A 14,686-nucleotide genomic window follows, 5' to 3' on the forward strand; every position below is an offset into this window, starting at 1 on the left:
ATGAATTAAAATACATGAAGTACCTCAAATATTACTTGGTTCTTAGTAAATCTCTAAGTACTTATTATTTTTACTTGACATTAGTCACATATATTTGTCAAGCAGGGATCCTAAATATGTGTATATTCAAAGCTATCAATTGTTTCACCTATAGTTTCTGCCTGTGGGTCATGTTTAAAAATATATTTATCCAAAGATTTTTTTCCTGGCTTCCCTTCTGGCAAGTGGAAGTTCCTGGGCCTGGGGTGAAACCCAAGCCGCGGCAGTGACAATGCCGAATCCCTAACCACTAGGCCATTAGGGAACTCTCAAAGATTATTTCAAAAAGTGTCCCCCAGATTTCCCATGTGGTACAGTGGGTTAAGGATCCTGTTTTGTCACTGCAGCAGTTTGGGTCACTATTGTGGCATGGGTTCAATCCCTGGCCTGGGAACTTCCATGTGCTATTTTTTTAATAAGGTAAATTTAATGCAGTAACATTAATCCAAGGATAAATACATCCACGCTGCCTTGCAAGTTTGAAAGTTTTTTCCTTTCTTTGCAGAGAGAATGGTTTTCCAAAAGTACATAGAACTGAAGATGTTAAACACTATGCCTGTCTTCAGGCCCAGGTGGGACAGGCTGGTCCTCCCTGCCGGCCTCACACTACCTGCCTCGACCAGGGCCATCACTTCTCTTTAATCCAGGATGAGTGCTGGCTTCAAGAGTAGCTGGACAGATTTGTTTCCTGAATCGTCTTCCTGCAAGCCCATGCTTTTCTGCATGAACTGGGGGTTCACAGCGATCTCCTGGTCCATTGCCTTCAGCTGTTCATGCAGCTCTATACAATTCAGCATCTCTTGATCAATGTTTAGGAATGTAGTAGCATGGCGGGGTTATTATACTTTTCAGGGTTATCATGGAAACTGATCATCCCATCCTTCTGATTAGTACTTGCAAAAATTTCAGCATCTTCTAACATGTGTATGACATACTTTTCTGCCTCCCGAGATCCAGACAACTGCACCTGACTTGCCATATCTTCTAATGACAGTGTTAAAAAGGTCTTGGTGAGCCTCTGGATGTTCTTGTATACCGAGGACAGGCACTGCTTCACCAGCCCTGTGATGTCTCGAGTGAAGGTTTTGTTGTGCTAATTCTCCAGGGTGCGGAGTTCGGAGGGGTTATTGGTCAAGTAAACTTGTGCCAACTTGTGGTACCTGTTGGTCATACGAAAAACGAACAAACAAAAAAAGTGAAAAGTGTCCATTATTACCTGTTTGCCCACATTTTAGCATTCAATCTTAAATTTTAAATTTGATACAAAAAACTCTGGCACTCCTATTTGCAGCATTGTGTATTGGCAATGTTGAGTTTATAACCATCTTGGATATGACTGTTCGTGGTCACTGTTCATTATAATTCCTAATGCAGCATCTTGCTTGGGGAGATTATTAATGTATTTTACAATTACAATAAGGTAAATACCATAAGGCCTCTCCATAGAAAAATTTCAGTTTGGTGCAGCTGAAATGTTTAGGAATGCAGTTCGAGGGCATTTTCATTTCAGTGGTGTCATTTTTATTTAGGTGTAAATGGCACAAAAGTAGATATCAGAGCCTGCATCAGAGTGTTTGTGGCAGGTCTAAAAGCATGGCTACAGCATTTTTCAGTTCATTCCGTCAAAAAGTGGAGTCTTTTGCCTTACCCCTTGGGTCTGAGTTGGCCATGTGACTTGCTTTGATCAATAGAATGTGATGTGTAAGTTTCAGAGTCTTCGTCGTCATCTTTGAGCCCTGCCCAGGATCATTGTTCCATGAAGTCCTGGGTGGAGGGCCACATGGAAACAGCAGCTTAGCTATGCCACCTGTCCCAGCTGAGTCCAGCCCCAACATGATTTGCCAGCCAAATACAGCTGCATGAAAGAGTGCAGAAGAGAACAGAAGAACCACGTAGTCAACCTGCAAAACTATGAGCAATAATAACTTACTGTTTTAAGCCTTTGAGTTTTGATCTGGTAGGTTTGTAACAATAAACTCAGTGTGCAATTCTAGAGGATTTCCATTTCAGCTGTGCATGTTTGCCTTCGTTCAAACTAGGCTGAGTGACTTAAACAATAGACATTTATTTCTTATAGTTCTGGAGGCTGAGAACTCTAAGATCAATGCAGCAGCAGATTTACTGTCCAATAAGAGCTTGCTTCTCAGTTCAGAAATGGCAATCTTGCTGTGTCCTCATTTGGCGGAAGGAGCAAGGGAGCTCTTTGAGGCATCTTTTATAAAGGCACTAATCCCATTCATGAGGGCTCTGCCCTCATGACCTAGTCACCTCCCGAAAGCTCCACCTTTATTTATTTATTTATTTTTTGTCTTTTTTAGGGCCGCACCAGCGGCATATGGAGGTTCCCAGGCTAGGGGTTGAATTGGAGCTATAGCCTCCAGCCTACACCAGAACCACAGCAATGCTGGATCTGAGCTGCGTCTGTGACCTACACTAGAGCTCACGGCAACGCCAGATCCATAACTCACTGAGTGAGGGCAGGGATTGAACTGGAGTCCTCATGGATGCTGGTCAGGTTGTTAACCACTGAGTCACGATAGGAACTCCCAGCTGCACCTTTAAATACCATCACAGTGGGGATTAGTTTTCAACGTATGAACTTTGGAGGGGACTCAAACATTGTCTATGGTAAAGATTTCATCAAGAGTATATGGCAGATTCATTTGTGCCATATATTAGATTCCAGATATAAGTATTTGTCTTTCTCTTTCTGACTTACTTCATTTAGTATGAGAGTCTCTAGTTCCATCCATGTTGCTGCAAATGGCATTATTTTGTTCTTTTTTTATGGTGAGTAGTATTCCATTGTGTATGTATATCACATCTTCTTAATCCATAGACTATATATATATGTGTGTGACTGGATCACTTTGCTGTACAGTAGAAAATTGACAGAATGCTGTAAAGCAGCTATAATGGAAAAAATAAAAATCATTAAACAAAACCCCAACATGCAAAAAAAAAAAAAGGGGGGGTATGTGGCAGAAAAGAAAGAAATCTAAGGCTTTAATGAAGTTCTTATTTCTAATTGCTTATAACAATATATCTATCCTCTACTTTCAAAATTTGGTCTGTTCTGCATTTTGGGGGACTTTATTTTGGAGCTGAGCCAATGTTTTTGGAGAGCTCGTTGGACTGACTGTGACTTTGTTATATCCCTAAGCTGCTTGTTGTGGTTTTCATATGTTGAGCTTTTAATCAGTATCAGGCAGTGTTCTGGCTCAGAATTCCTAAACCCATTGTCTCAAAGGTTCTGAAGTCACCCTATGATTTCATGTTAGAATCAAGAGGCCTTCAAAATGGTGTGAAGCATTTTTTTGGCATAAGTTGTGTAAAACGTAGGAAACCAATTCACCTTTCTAAGTCTCAGTTTCTTCAACTGTTAAGTGAAGTGCATGAATCTTATGAACTGTAAATTTCTTTCCAGTTCAAAACATCAATGATTTTCCTGCCCATTACATTTCTCCTGAGAATTTCATGAGTGAAAAATATTACATAATGCTACTTGAACCTTGAAACTTTACAAATACCATATTCATTATTACTTTTATATATTGCTTTTGATTTCTAATTTCTGTTTTAGTCATTTCTTTCCTACACTTTAAGCCAAATAAACTCAAATAATGCTGTGTTTTCTCTGGAAAATTCATCATTTTTTTCCCAATAAAACCTATCTAATGTATATTTTATCCTTCAAAATGATTAAACCAGAGGGCATCTTCCATTTAACAGGGTGTATAACAGTCACAAAACTTGGGGCTTTATACAAATGTGACTATTTTTCACAGTTTTGTGGATCATCTAGTTGGCTCTTCTTGTCCAGGCCAGCAAGGCCAGGGCTCTGTGGTCTAGAATGGCCTCGCTGACACATATGGTTGGCTTGATGTCACCTGGGATGACAGGAATAACTTGGGTACATGTCAGCACACTAGCCTGGGTTGTTCATATGCAGTGGTTTCAGGGTTCCCAAGAGCAGCAAGAAAGCTCAAGGTCCAGTGTGCAAAATTATTTTTCAAGTCTAGGCTTCTACCACATTTGTTAATGTCTCATCGACAAAGTCACACAGCCAAGCTCAGATTTCAAGGGTAGAAGGAGCTGATTCTACTCTGATGGAAGGAATTGCAGTCATGTTGCAAAGGGGCATAGATATAGAAATGGAAAGAATTTGTGGAATTTTTGCAATCTACCACAGTATCTGAGATCATGTATCTGGCTTGAGATCATGTATCTGGCTTTTGATCATTGGTGCATCATCTCTCACTGAATGGTAAATATATATTGATTTCCTGTACAGAATTTTCTTGGAAAATCCATTTCCTTACTTTTTGTAAGGTTGATAACAACCTCTATTTTACTTGAAACGTAAGTTAATTTTAGAAAATTTATGAAATGAAGGCAAGCATGAAGAAGAGAGTAAAAATCATGTCTAATTCTATCACTCAGAGATAACTATTGTTATACTTTTACTTGTGTAAAGATCTAATGTTATAACGATTAAGAAATATGCTTTTAGTATAGATCCTATATTGTAGTTACATAAAATGCTACATGTATGTGATAAAATATACTCACAAACCCTTGTGGGTCCATTATTTAAAAATAATTTTTGCCATTTTTCTCTAAACTTGGCCATGGCGAGTCTTTTAAGATATTAATTAGGGTACAAATTAAACAAAAAGACCCCAAAATATAGTGACTTGATCAAGGCATATAAGATAGACAGCTAAGGTGCTTATTTTTGTTCCGAGTAAAAAAAGTCCAAAGGTTAGATGAGTAGTTTAGGTTGGGTAGTCATTTCTGCCCTACTAGGTCATTCAGTAACCCAGGTTAGTGGGTCAACTTTCCCATCTTCAGTAAGTGGCATCTAGATCTTGGTCCAAGTTAGCAGCTGTAGTTCTAGCTATTTCTCAGAGAACAAGAAGGGAGTAGGAAGAAGTTCCTAGAGACATCTTTATCTCTGAGATGATCTAAAAGGTGCACATGACTTTTCTGTCCCATCACCCTAAACTTAGTTAAACAGCTACACCTAGCTGTAAAGGTGGTGGTGTCCCAGATAAAACCTGGGCAATCTATTACTGAAAGAAAGAAAGAGAAAATGGATGTTGGGAAACAATTAGCAATTTCATCTAAATTAACCAAACTGTACATATCTAGATTTCATTTCATCCTTAAACATGTAGCACTAATGTAGTAGATGTATTTTTAATTTGTTCTGCCATGTGTCCATTCTTCTCTCTTGGGGTAATAGCCCTTCAATTTTACTTTGGAAAACTCTCAGACCATGAAGTTTGGGTTGAGCCAGTATGCCCCTCCCCCTGCCCCAGTCCATTTCCCTTCACTACAGGGATAAATATGTGAGCTTGTCCTGGTCAGTGGAACTCAAACCTGGGTGTTTTTATTGGAAATGTTAAGAAGATGAAGCTTTCTTTTTCTTCTGCCAAGGTAACAGCTATTGAAATGAAAGATAAGAAAGAACCTTCTGAGAAAAACAGCTGAAGAATAGAGGTAGAGAGATATGGAGTTCTGAAAACATTGTTTGAACCTTTGGTTCAGACCATTCCTGAACCTTGAATCTCCCTGGACTTCTTAATTATGTAATTCAAAAATCCCATTTATTTTTGTCATTTTGTATTAGATTTATGTCAATGACAACCGAAAGATTTATGATTAATCCATGCACTGTAATCCCTACTAATTTCCATTTCCTTTGGATCTCATTGTTTTTTCATTTAGGAGTTTTTAAATTCAAATTCTATCATCTAAGGTTAAGACTATTCCCCACTGTGGCCTCCCTGACAAATTTACTTTGGGTCTTTTCCAATCTTCATATCTTTGGTGGATGATATCACAGGTTCTGGTATTGGGGCCTTAGGAGCAATGAGTTGTTATTGAATTTCTCCCCCCCCCGCCAATTCTTCCATTTCTCTCAAACCTTTCTTCCACCTCATAAACAAATATAAAAAGGAAGAGGGGAATAAGCTTGGAGGGGAGTGTCATGGTGGCAGAGGAAGAAATATTTAAATATAAATTTAAAAAACTATTTTGAACCATTAACTTACCTTTGTTCCAACTCTTCAATTATAGTAGTTGGGTGGTAGAATTGGTGTAAAGAGTCACGGCAAATTGAAAATTGTCAATAAAAGTGATGCTACCGGTATTGTGAGTGCCATGAATAGGATGTTTAGAGGGAGACCAGTGGCATCCAGCAGAGACCAAGCTATTTGAGTGTCATTAAATTCATTATATGCCTTTTTGTGTTGCTTTCACTTTTATTCCATCTCCTAACAATTTTGGGGTTAAGGCCAGTCATTTCCCTATGCCTAGATTTCTTTTCGTAATGTACCTACCAGCACCACGGTGTGCAGAAATGCTGTTGATTCATTATTAAGATAGAATAATAAATCATTGTGACATCTATGATGCCTTCCATTATGGTAACTGATTTTGAAGATCTTATGTGAAATTATTTATAGAAATACAGAAAATTACACCTAATTAAGGGAATCCCGGATTTATTCCCTTCCCTTTTCCTATCAGAGATTATGGAATTTAATCTCTGATAAATGCTTATGCAAAATTAATATTCCTTGGGATGGGAAGGCCAGCTATATACATTGCATTGATTTTAGTCTTCTGTTGGGAAAGCTCATAAGTTAATCAGAAAATTGTTATTGTGTCATAAAAATGGGAGGTATACTGGTAGAGCTCACATGTCAAAATTACTCTATTCATGTTGTGTACTATACATCCATTATGAACTATGTCTGTTTCTGGCCACATGACCTACTGTTGGCTGCCTCCAACAATACTCTTGAGTTGGGTGGTGAGTAAGAAGGGTGAGGAGAAGGGGTAGCATAGATAATGAGCATCTCCTTTAGACTGGCTGAAGCCCTTGGACTCTATTATTTGACATGCACCAGTAGAGCTCCCTGTGGCAGTATTTTGAATAGTGTTGAAACTTCAACTTCATGAACTATTTTGACCAGTGTGGGTGAATTTCAACACTATATGAGCACATTATAGTCTTATTTTAAAAAGATGTTCCTCTCCATCCCCATAACAGATCTTTTAGCTGACTTTTTGTTATTTTCCCTTGTTATTGTGTCTCAGCAGGAGCCATATTGGAGAAAATCAGCAGATCAACAGAATGCTGTTAGTGTGCTGGAGCTTTTGTTTGTGCCTGTACACCAGTGTAAACATGAGCAGCATTTCACTCACCCCCCCAGTGCTCATTATTTGAAGCCATTTCCACAGCATGATATCGCACAATACTAAGGAAAAGTTGAGTCCACTATTACTTGAATGAAACCGAGAATAAAAGAACCCATTCTTAGTGGAGAGAAAATTTGTCCATACTCAAGCTGAAGGAAATCACCACAAATAGGCTGTGTGTATGTATATATGCATGAGTTGTTGTTAAACCCAGGCAGACTGATTGATTGGATTAAAATATATATTCAGTCTTTGATTTTTTCTTCTACATTATCTTGATTTTTTGGGTGGATTTCCTTTTAATATATTTTTTATTTCTGAGTTTTTTTAAAAGTAAAAAAATATCTCATTAGCATTCTCCAAGCCCTTAAATGTAACATGGGGATCACCTTTTCACTTTATTTGCAAATCTTATTTCTAGTAGTCCTGAAGAAATACAAGAGGCTGAAAATGAATAATGGGGTTGGAAAAACAACATTCTCCTCCTATTCGGAGATGATATTCTTTTTCTTAAATGCCCATTTTTTGTTGTTGTTGTTGGAAAACGAGTTTTGTAGGTCAACCCACATGTAGCCATTTTATTATTTCCACTCAGCCAATCAGAGTCACAGTAGGTGAGAAATTCTTTGAGTTATCCAATCAAAGCCTTCAATGTTTGATACCATTATAACCCTTTTTAAAGAAAAGACTGATGTGGAGTAAATCTGCTTGTGGTTGGGCGTGAGTGCTAAGAATAAAGTGAGATCTGTCTTTGAAAGCTGTTAGCACTAAGAACAGTCCCAACAGGAGTTAACTACATCCTTTTCAGGAAAATAATAGCTATTATCTTTGCAATGATGATGTTCTCTTTTGGAGATAATGTCTGAGGTTGACATTCTTAATATATATTCAGCTCAACAAACTTTATTGTGAGTATACTATGCTCCAGCACGGTAATGGGTTATATAAATATTTATGAAATTTCCTATTCTCCTAACAGCCTTGCATATTACTGTCCCCATTTTATAGAGGAAAAAAAAAAACTGAGGCTTGGAGAGATTAAATAGCTTAGCATCATGAGCCGGTAAATGACAAAACCAGAATTTGGACCCATGTCTACCAGAAATTATAACCTTTGTTTCTTTCAGCTTCACATTGCTTTTTCTCACTATATAAAATATCCATTATTCCGCAAAAAATGCTTTTCATTTTGGCAGTGGCTCAAACATCCATTTTAGTGGAAAACATTCTGTGGGAGTCGAAAGAAGGTAAGACAAACATAAGCCACTCTGCCATTTGTATTCTGTGGAGTTTCTCTGTTGATTTCACTCCCATTTTAGAATATTGCATTTAATTACCTGTCAAACATATATCTTAACTTTCTGGAGGCAGGAGGGTCAGCCCAATTAGTGTTGTTATTTTTCCGTTTAGTTTTCTGAATATACCTAATGCATTTTAAATTTGTCCTCAACAATAACAATTTCAAGTAGAGAGCATCTTAAGAGTAAATCTTTTAACCCTGAGAATCTTGGAGTAAATTAATTTAATTTTGCAACCAAATTGGAAAGTCACTAAGAACATCCAAAGTTGGGATATTTCGATCTGATTCTCTATATTTTTCTTTCATGGCAAACAGATAATTTCTGAATCCCTTAGACTGTGTTCTATGCTTCCTTAGTAGAGTTTGGAGATATCTCTTTTTTTCCTGGCAGCTGAACAAGCTCAGGAGCTTTGCAGTTTTTCAGCGTCAAAATTGTGATTCTATAGGCTGTTTCCTTCCAACTGTGTCCTTGCATCCTTATGTTCTCAAAAAAGAGGAACCTTTTGCTTGTATTCTTGAAGGTTATTGGAGAAGGAGGGAGTCTCTCAGTTTAGTTGGCTAGAACATAATGTTGGTGAGGCCAAGGCAATACAATTTTGTTAGGAACCAGTTAATATTTTTGGCTCAGTTAGCAGAAATTGTTTCCAACTGGAACATTCAGACTTCTAATGAACATGACTTTTACCCGGTATCTAGATTCTACCAAGGAGAAAGATCTCATGAGATATTAGCTGTCTGTACTAGGACATTCTGTAGTTTACAAGCTTGTCTACAACTTATTTGATGACTTCATTATTTCACACTTAAAAAAATTTTTTTTACTTTATCTCTAGAAAATTATGTACCTCTTATCTGCTGAATACGTCAAATGCTCTCTTTAAAAACTCCCAAACCAAATGTTGGTTACTTCAGTGAATATTTTGAATAAGCCCTGGGAATTCATCCAGACACGTGGTACCACTTACCATCCTATTAATTATTACCCTGGAATCTAATGTATTTTCTGAAATGTGAATTCAGTTTCCTAAGGATTAGACATTATGTTGGACTTTTTCATGTGAAAGTTTTGCTGACAGTTCATCTCCCTGTCTGTGGTTGGGATAAGTACAGTTTCATTCCTGAAATTCATAATGTCAACACAATATCATATAGTACTTTATAGGCTTCAAAGGTGTGTTCAAGGCTACTGTCTCATCTGACTTTCAAAACAACCTTGTGAGGTCGGTGGAGCAGATATTTTTATATCCTTTTTATGCACAAGGACACTGAAAAATAAGTGGGTAGATATGGAGTGCTTAAACAAAATGATCCAGTGTTTCTCCACTTGTCAATACAGTTGGATAAATCCTTCCCTTAAGTTATATTCATGGTATTTATGTTAGGGGATACTGTTATCTCATTTAAGATGAAATACAATTAACTTATTTCACTGGTGTCTTATAGAGTTAATCTGGTGTCAAGTTCACAGAAGAGTGAGGAATTGGTACATGAATATTTAAAGGATCAATGTTTTCAAGGATATCGTAGGTATTATTTTCCAGGTTCAAAGTTCTTGTTAAGTTCTTTTGGTAGATAGCCATCTCTTAATTTTTTAATGTATAAATTCTATAAATTCTTTTTTCTTTTTCTTATTTTTTTTTAGGGCTTCACCTGTGGCATATGGAAGTTTCCAGGCTAGGGGTTGAATCAGAGCTGTAGCTGCCAGCCTATACCACAGCCACAGCAACACCAGATCTGAGCTCTGTCTGCAGCCTACACCACAGCTCACAGCAACGCCAGATCATTAACCCACTGAGTGAGGCCAGGGATTGAACCCACGTCTTCATGGTTTCTAGTTGAGTTTATTACCACTGAGCCACAGTGGGAACTCCCTGATGTATAAATTGTTTATTGCTCTGTAAACTAACCACTGTGATTTTAACAAGCAGGTTATCAAGGGCTTGGTGTTTGTATGTGTTATGGACTTCTTGAATCTAGTTTAATCTAATATGTTAAAATCTGTTCAGATACTAAAGCCTGATCCAGCATATTTACTCAGAAGTCATAATGAGTCATTGGTAAAAATGTTCCATATATAGAAAGTTTCTAATGTAAGCTAATCTGTATTAACTGAAAAAAAATATGGCCAAAGGCATTAATTATTTTAATAAATAATTTCCAATATCTGCTATGTGTATGACACTAAAGAGGATATGAAAAAGCATGACTCTGTAACAAAAAGGGAGCTTACGATCTAGTCACACATACCTCCATGCTAATCTTTAAAAAACAACACACTGGCCCTCAACTGATGTTTATCCTTTACTGACAAACGGCTGAATGGCTAGGGAAAAATCGTTCCATCCAGTGGCAAGTAGCCTTGGGGAGTCTTTTACATTTTTCTTTATTATGGTAAAACGTACATAGTATAAAATTTACCATTTTAACCACTTTAAGTATACAAATCAATGACATTAAGTACATTTACAATGTTGTGTAGCCATCTTTACTCGCCATTTCTTTAACTTTATCCTCCTAACACAGAAACTTTGTACCCACTAAACGACAACTTCCCATTCCTGTCTTTCTCCAGACCCTGGTAACCTCTATTCTCCTTTCTTTCTGTACCAACTTGCCTACTGTAGGCACTTTGTATAAGTGGAACCATACAATAGTTGTCCTTTTGTGTCTGGCTTGTTTCACTTAGCACAGTGTTTTCAAGATTCATCCATGTTGTCAGAATGTCATTCCTTTTTTTCTTTTTCTTTTTTTTCTTTTTATGGCTGCACGTGTGCCATATGGAAGTTCGCAGGCCAAGGGTCGAATCAGAGCTACAGCTGTGGCCACTGCTACAGCCATGGTAACACTGGATCTGAGGCGCATCTGCCCACTACACTGCAGCTTGTGGCAACACCAGATCCTTAACCCACTGAGTGAGGCCAGGGATTGAACCTGCATCCTCACAGAGACAACTTTGAGGCCTTCACCCACTAAGCCACAGCAGGAACTCCAGAATTTCATTTCTTTTTAAGTCTGAGTAAAATTCCATGTGTATATGTGGGATACACACACACACACACATACATATACATTATATACACTACATTTTGTTTAGCCATTCCTCTCTTGAGGAGAAATGTGCATTTTTGGGACATGTCTTCTGCCCTCCTTTCTTGGTCAGAGACAGGAGCACCCTCTCCCTGTTGCTTTTTTTTTTTTTTTTCTTTTTTGGCCATACCCACGGCATATGGAACTTCCCAGGCCAGGGATCAAATCTGAGTGAGAGCTGCAACCTACGCCATAGCTGCAGCAACGCCGGATTCATAACCCACTTCACTGGGCTGGGGATCGAACAGGCAGCTCCACAGAGACAGGCTGGATCATTAACCCACTGCACCATAATGGGAACTCCCCCCTCACCGTTTGTTATTATAGGTTCATTCCTGGGCTGGAGTGAAGGGGAGGGAGATTTGTCCACATTTAACAAATAAAAATACAGAGTGCTGAATTAAATTCAAATTTCAGATAAGCAGTGAATACTTTTTCAGTGTGAGAATGTTGCATGCAGTATACGCAGTATTTGAGATGTAATTATATTTGAACAGTTGTTGTTTATCTGAAATTTAAATTTAACTGGGTGTCCTGTATTTCATCATTTAGGGTTAAACCCTAAAAGGGAGGTCAGGTTCTTCAAACATTCCCCTCAGACAGCTGGTAATTCACTGTGCCTCTAGTGGGAGGAAGTTAATTAATTTGACCAAGGTGAAGGGAAGAATGACATTTAGGACCAGTGATGCAGCATGGCATGTACCAAAGTGATGGAGTTCTGAGACTGTCTGCAAGCTCTTCTCTTTGAGATAGCTCCTAAGTGGAAGAACTGAGACCAACTCCAGGCGATGTGGGCCTAATGCATCCCAGTGGTTAATGTTGTTGAAGAGCGTGGGCCCATGGCACAAATATCCAGGAACCTGTACTACACTGCCCTAACACAGGCTCACCCAAGGAAATCTCACCTAAATACTTCTTTCCTTACCTGGAATTGGCTCTGTCTCATCTTCCTAACTTATTATGACTCTTGCTTTTCACTCCTATGGGACTCTTTCACTTGTATTTACAGCTGGTAAACCGGCTGGAATGAAGGGTACATTTGGTGGGATTAGAGCCAGGTAAATGGTTTGGGGTCAACTTGTAGAAAAGGCAAAAGTGCTGGTAATTCCACTATGCTAAACTGAAATACCATTGCTTATCAAATCTTAAGGTATTTTGGAGAATTAAGTTAAAAAAAAAAAAGGATTAGGAGTTCCTGTCATGGCTTAGTGGTTAATGAACCCGATTAGGAACCATGAGGATGCAGGTTTGATCCCTGGCCTTGCTCAGTGGGTTAGGGATCTGGCATTGCTGTGGGCTGTGGTATGGGCTGCAGACAAGGCTCGGATCCCGCGTTGCTGTGGCTGTGGTGTAGGCCAGCAGCTGTATCTCTGATTTAATCCCTAGCCTGGGAACCTCCATGTGCCGCAGGTGCGGCCCTAAAAAGACAAAAAGACCAAAAAAAAAAAGATTAGGAGTTCTCATTGTGGTTCAGAAGGTTAACAACCTCACATGGTATTTGATCCTTGGCTTTGCTCAGTGGGTTAAGGACCTGCTGTTGTTGCAAGCTGCAGTTCGATTCCACAGCCACGGCTGTAGCTTAGGCCTCAGCTGCAGTTCCAATTCTACCCCCTAGCCTGGGAACTTCCATATGCCGCAAGTGTGGCTGTAAAAAGAAAAAAAAAGTATTAAATTGTCTTTTATAAGCTAATTAGATGTGTTACAGAATAAAGCCGGAAAATCTTTGAGAGCATTAAAAAATTTTAGTAAATATTGTTTATTTAATTTTATGCTTAAATTTCTGTATATTCCCATGGTTCAAAATTCAGAATATAAAAAGCTGTGTTCCATCCTGTCCTTGTCCTTCCTGATCCCCATTCTTACCCCTATGAATGATCACTTATTTTAGTTTTCTTATTTGTTCTTTCAATATTTATGTTGCTACAAATATATCTTCCTTTCTCTTCTTTCTTACACTATATGCACTGTTCTGCATTGTCCTCTCATCATTGATAGTATCTTGTAGGAGTCTTTCTGAATAGGTACAAAGAGAGCTTCCTGATCGCACGTTTATTGTGTGAATGTACTCTATTCCTTTCATCAGCATTTTCTTTTCTTTTTTTTTTTTTTGTCTTTTTGTCATTTCTTGGGCCACTCCCGCGGCATATGGAGGTTCCCAGGCTAGGGGTCGAATCGGAGCTGTAGCCACTGGCCAGAGCCACAACAACGCTGGATCCGAGCCGCGTCTGCAACCTACACCACAGCTCACGGCAACGCCGGATCGTTAACCCACTGAGCAAGGGCAGGGACCGAACCCGCAACCTCATGGTTGCCAGTCGGATTCGTTAACCACTGCGCCACGACGGGAACTCCCTCATCAGCATTTTCTTGTGGGACACTTGCATTGTTTTCATATTACAAACAGTCTAGGAGAAAACAACCTTATATACACGTTATTTCTTCTCTGTGAAGATATAGAATGAATTCTTGGAAGTGGGATTGCTAGTCTAGAGGGCAAATTTATTTGGTAATTCTGATAGAGATTGCCAAATTGTATGGCAATCAGAGGAGTTGTACCATTTTGCACTCTAACCAGTCGCACTCTAACCAGTAGCACAACCTTGCCAACTGACTGTGTCTTGTCAAATTTTGGGATCTTATGAGTGAGATTGGGTGTTTTAATCACATGTTTAAGGGTCATGTGTTTCATCTCTAACTAGACATGTCTTTTGTCCATTTTTATATTGGGATATTAATCTGTTCCATCTCAATTTCTAGAAGTTTTTTTTTTGAAATATAAAATGGAGAGTAACACTTAGTGGCATGTTTCAAATAAATTTCCTGATCTCATTTGTTTTTTGTTTTCATACTTTTTTTCCATGAAAAAAGTTAATTTTTATTTCATTGACTTTTACCTTTTCTGTTAGGCTCTAGAAATTTAATTCATAGCTATAAAGGCCTTTATTGTGCCAAGATTATAAAGTGATTCTCTTACATGTTTTCTTGGCACTTTAATACTTTCAAAGCGTATGGTTAAATATTTGATACATTTGGAATTTATTGTGGTGT

At 38.4% G+C, this 14,686-nt stretch overlaps 1 long non-coding RNA gene and 1 pseudogene across 1 annotated transcript in view; one reads left to right on the forward strand and one right to left on the reverse strand.

Moving 5' to 3' along the window:
* Window positions 1-14,686, forward strand: part of LOC110257768 — a 160,461-nt gene that overhangs the window by 92,098 nt on the left and 53,677 nt on the right. The gene's annotated exons all lie outside the window — the stretch shown is intronic.
* LOC110257767 lies at window positions 659-2,136 on the reverse strand (annotated as a pseudogene).

The sequence above is a fragment of the Sus scrofa genome, chromosome X (genome assembly GCF_000003025.6).
Source record: "Sus scrofa isolate TJ Tabasco breed Duroc chromosome X, Sscrofa11.1, whole genome shotgun sequence".
Classification (NCBI taxonomy): domain Eukaryota; kingdom Metazoa; phylum Chordata; class Mammalia; order Artiodactyla; family Suidae; genus Sus; species Sus scrofa.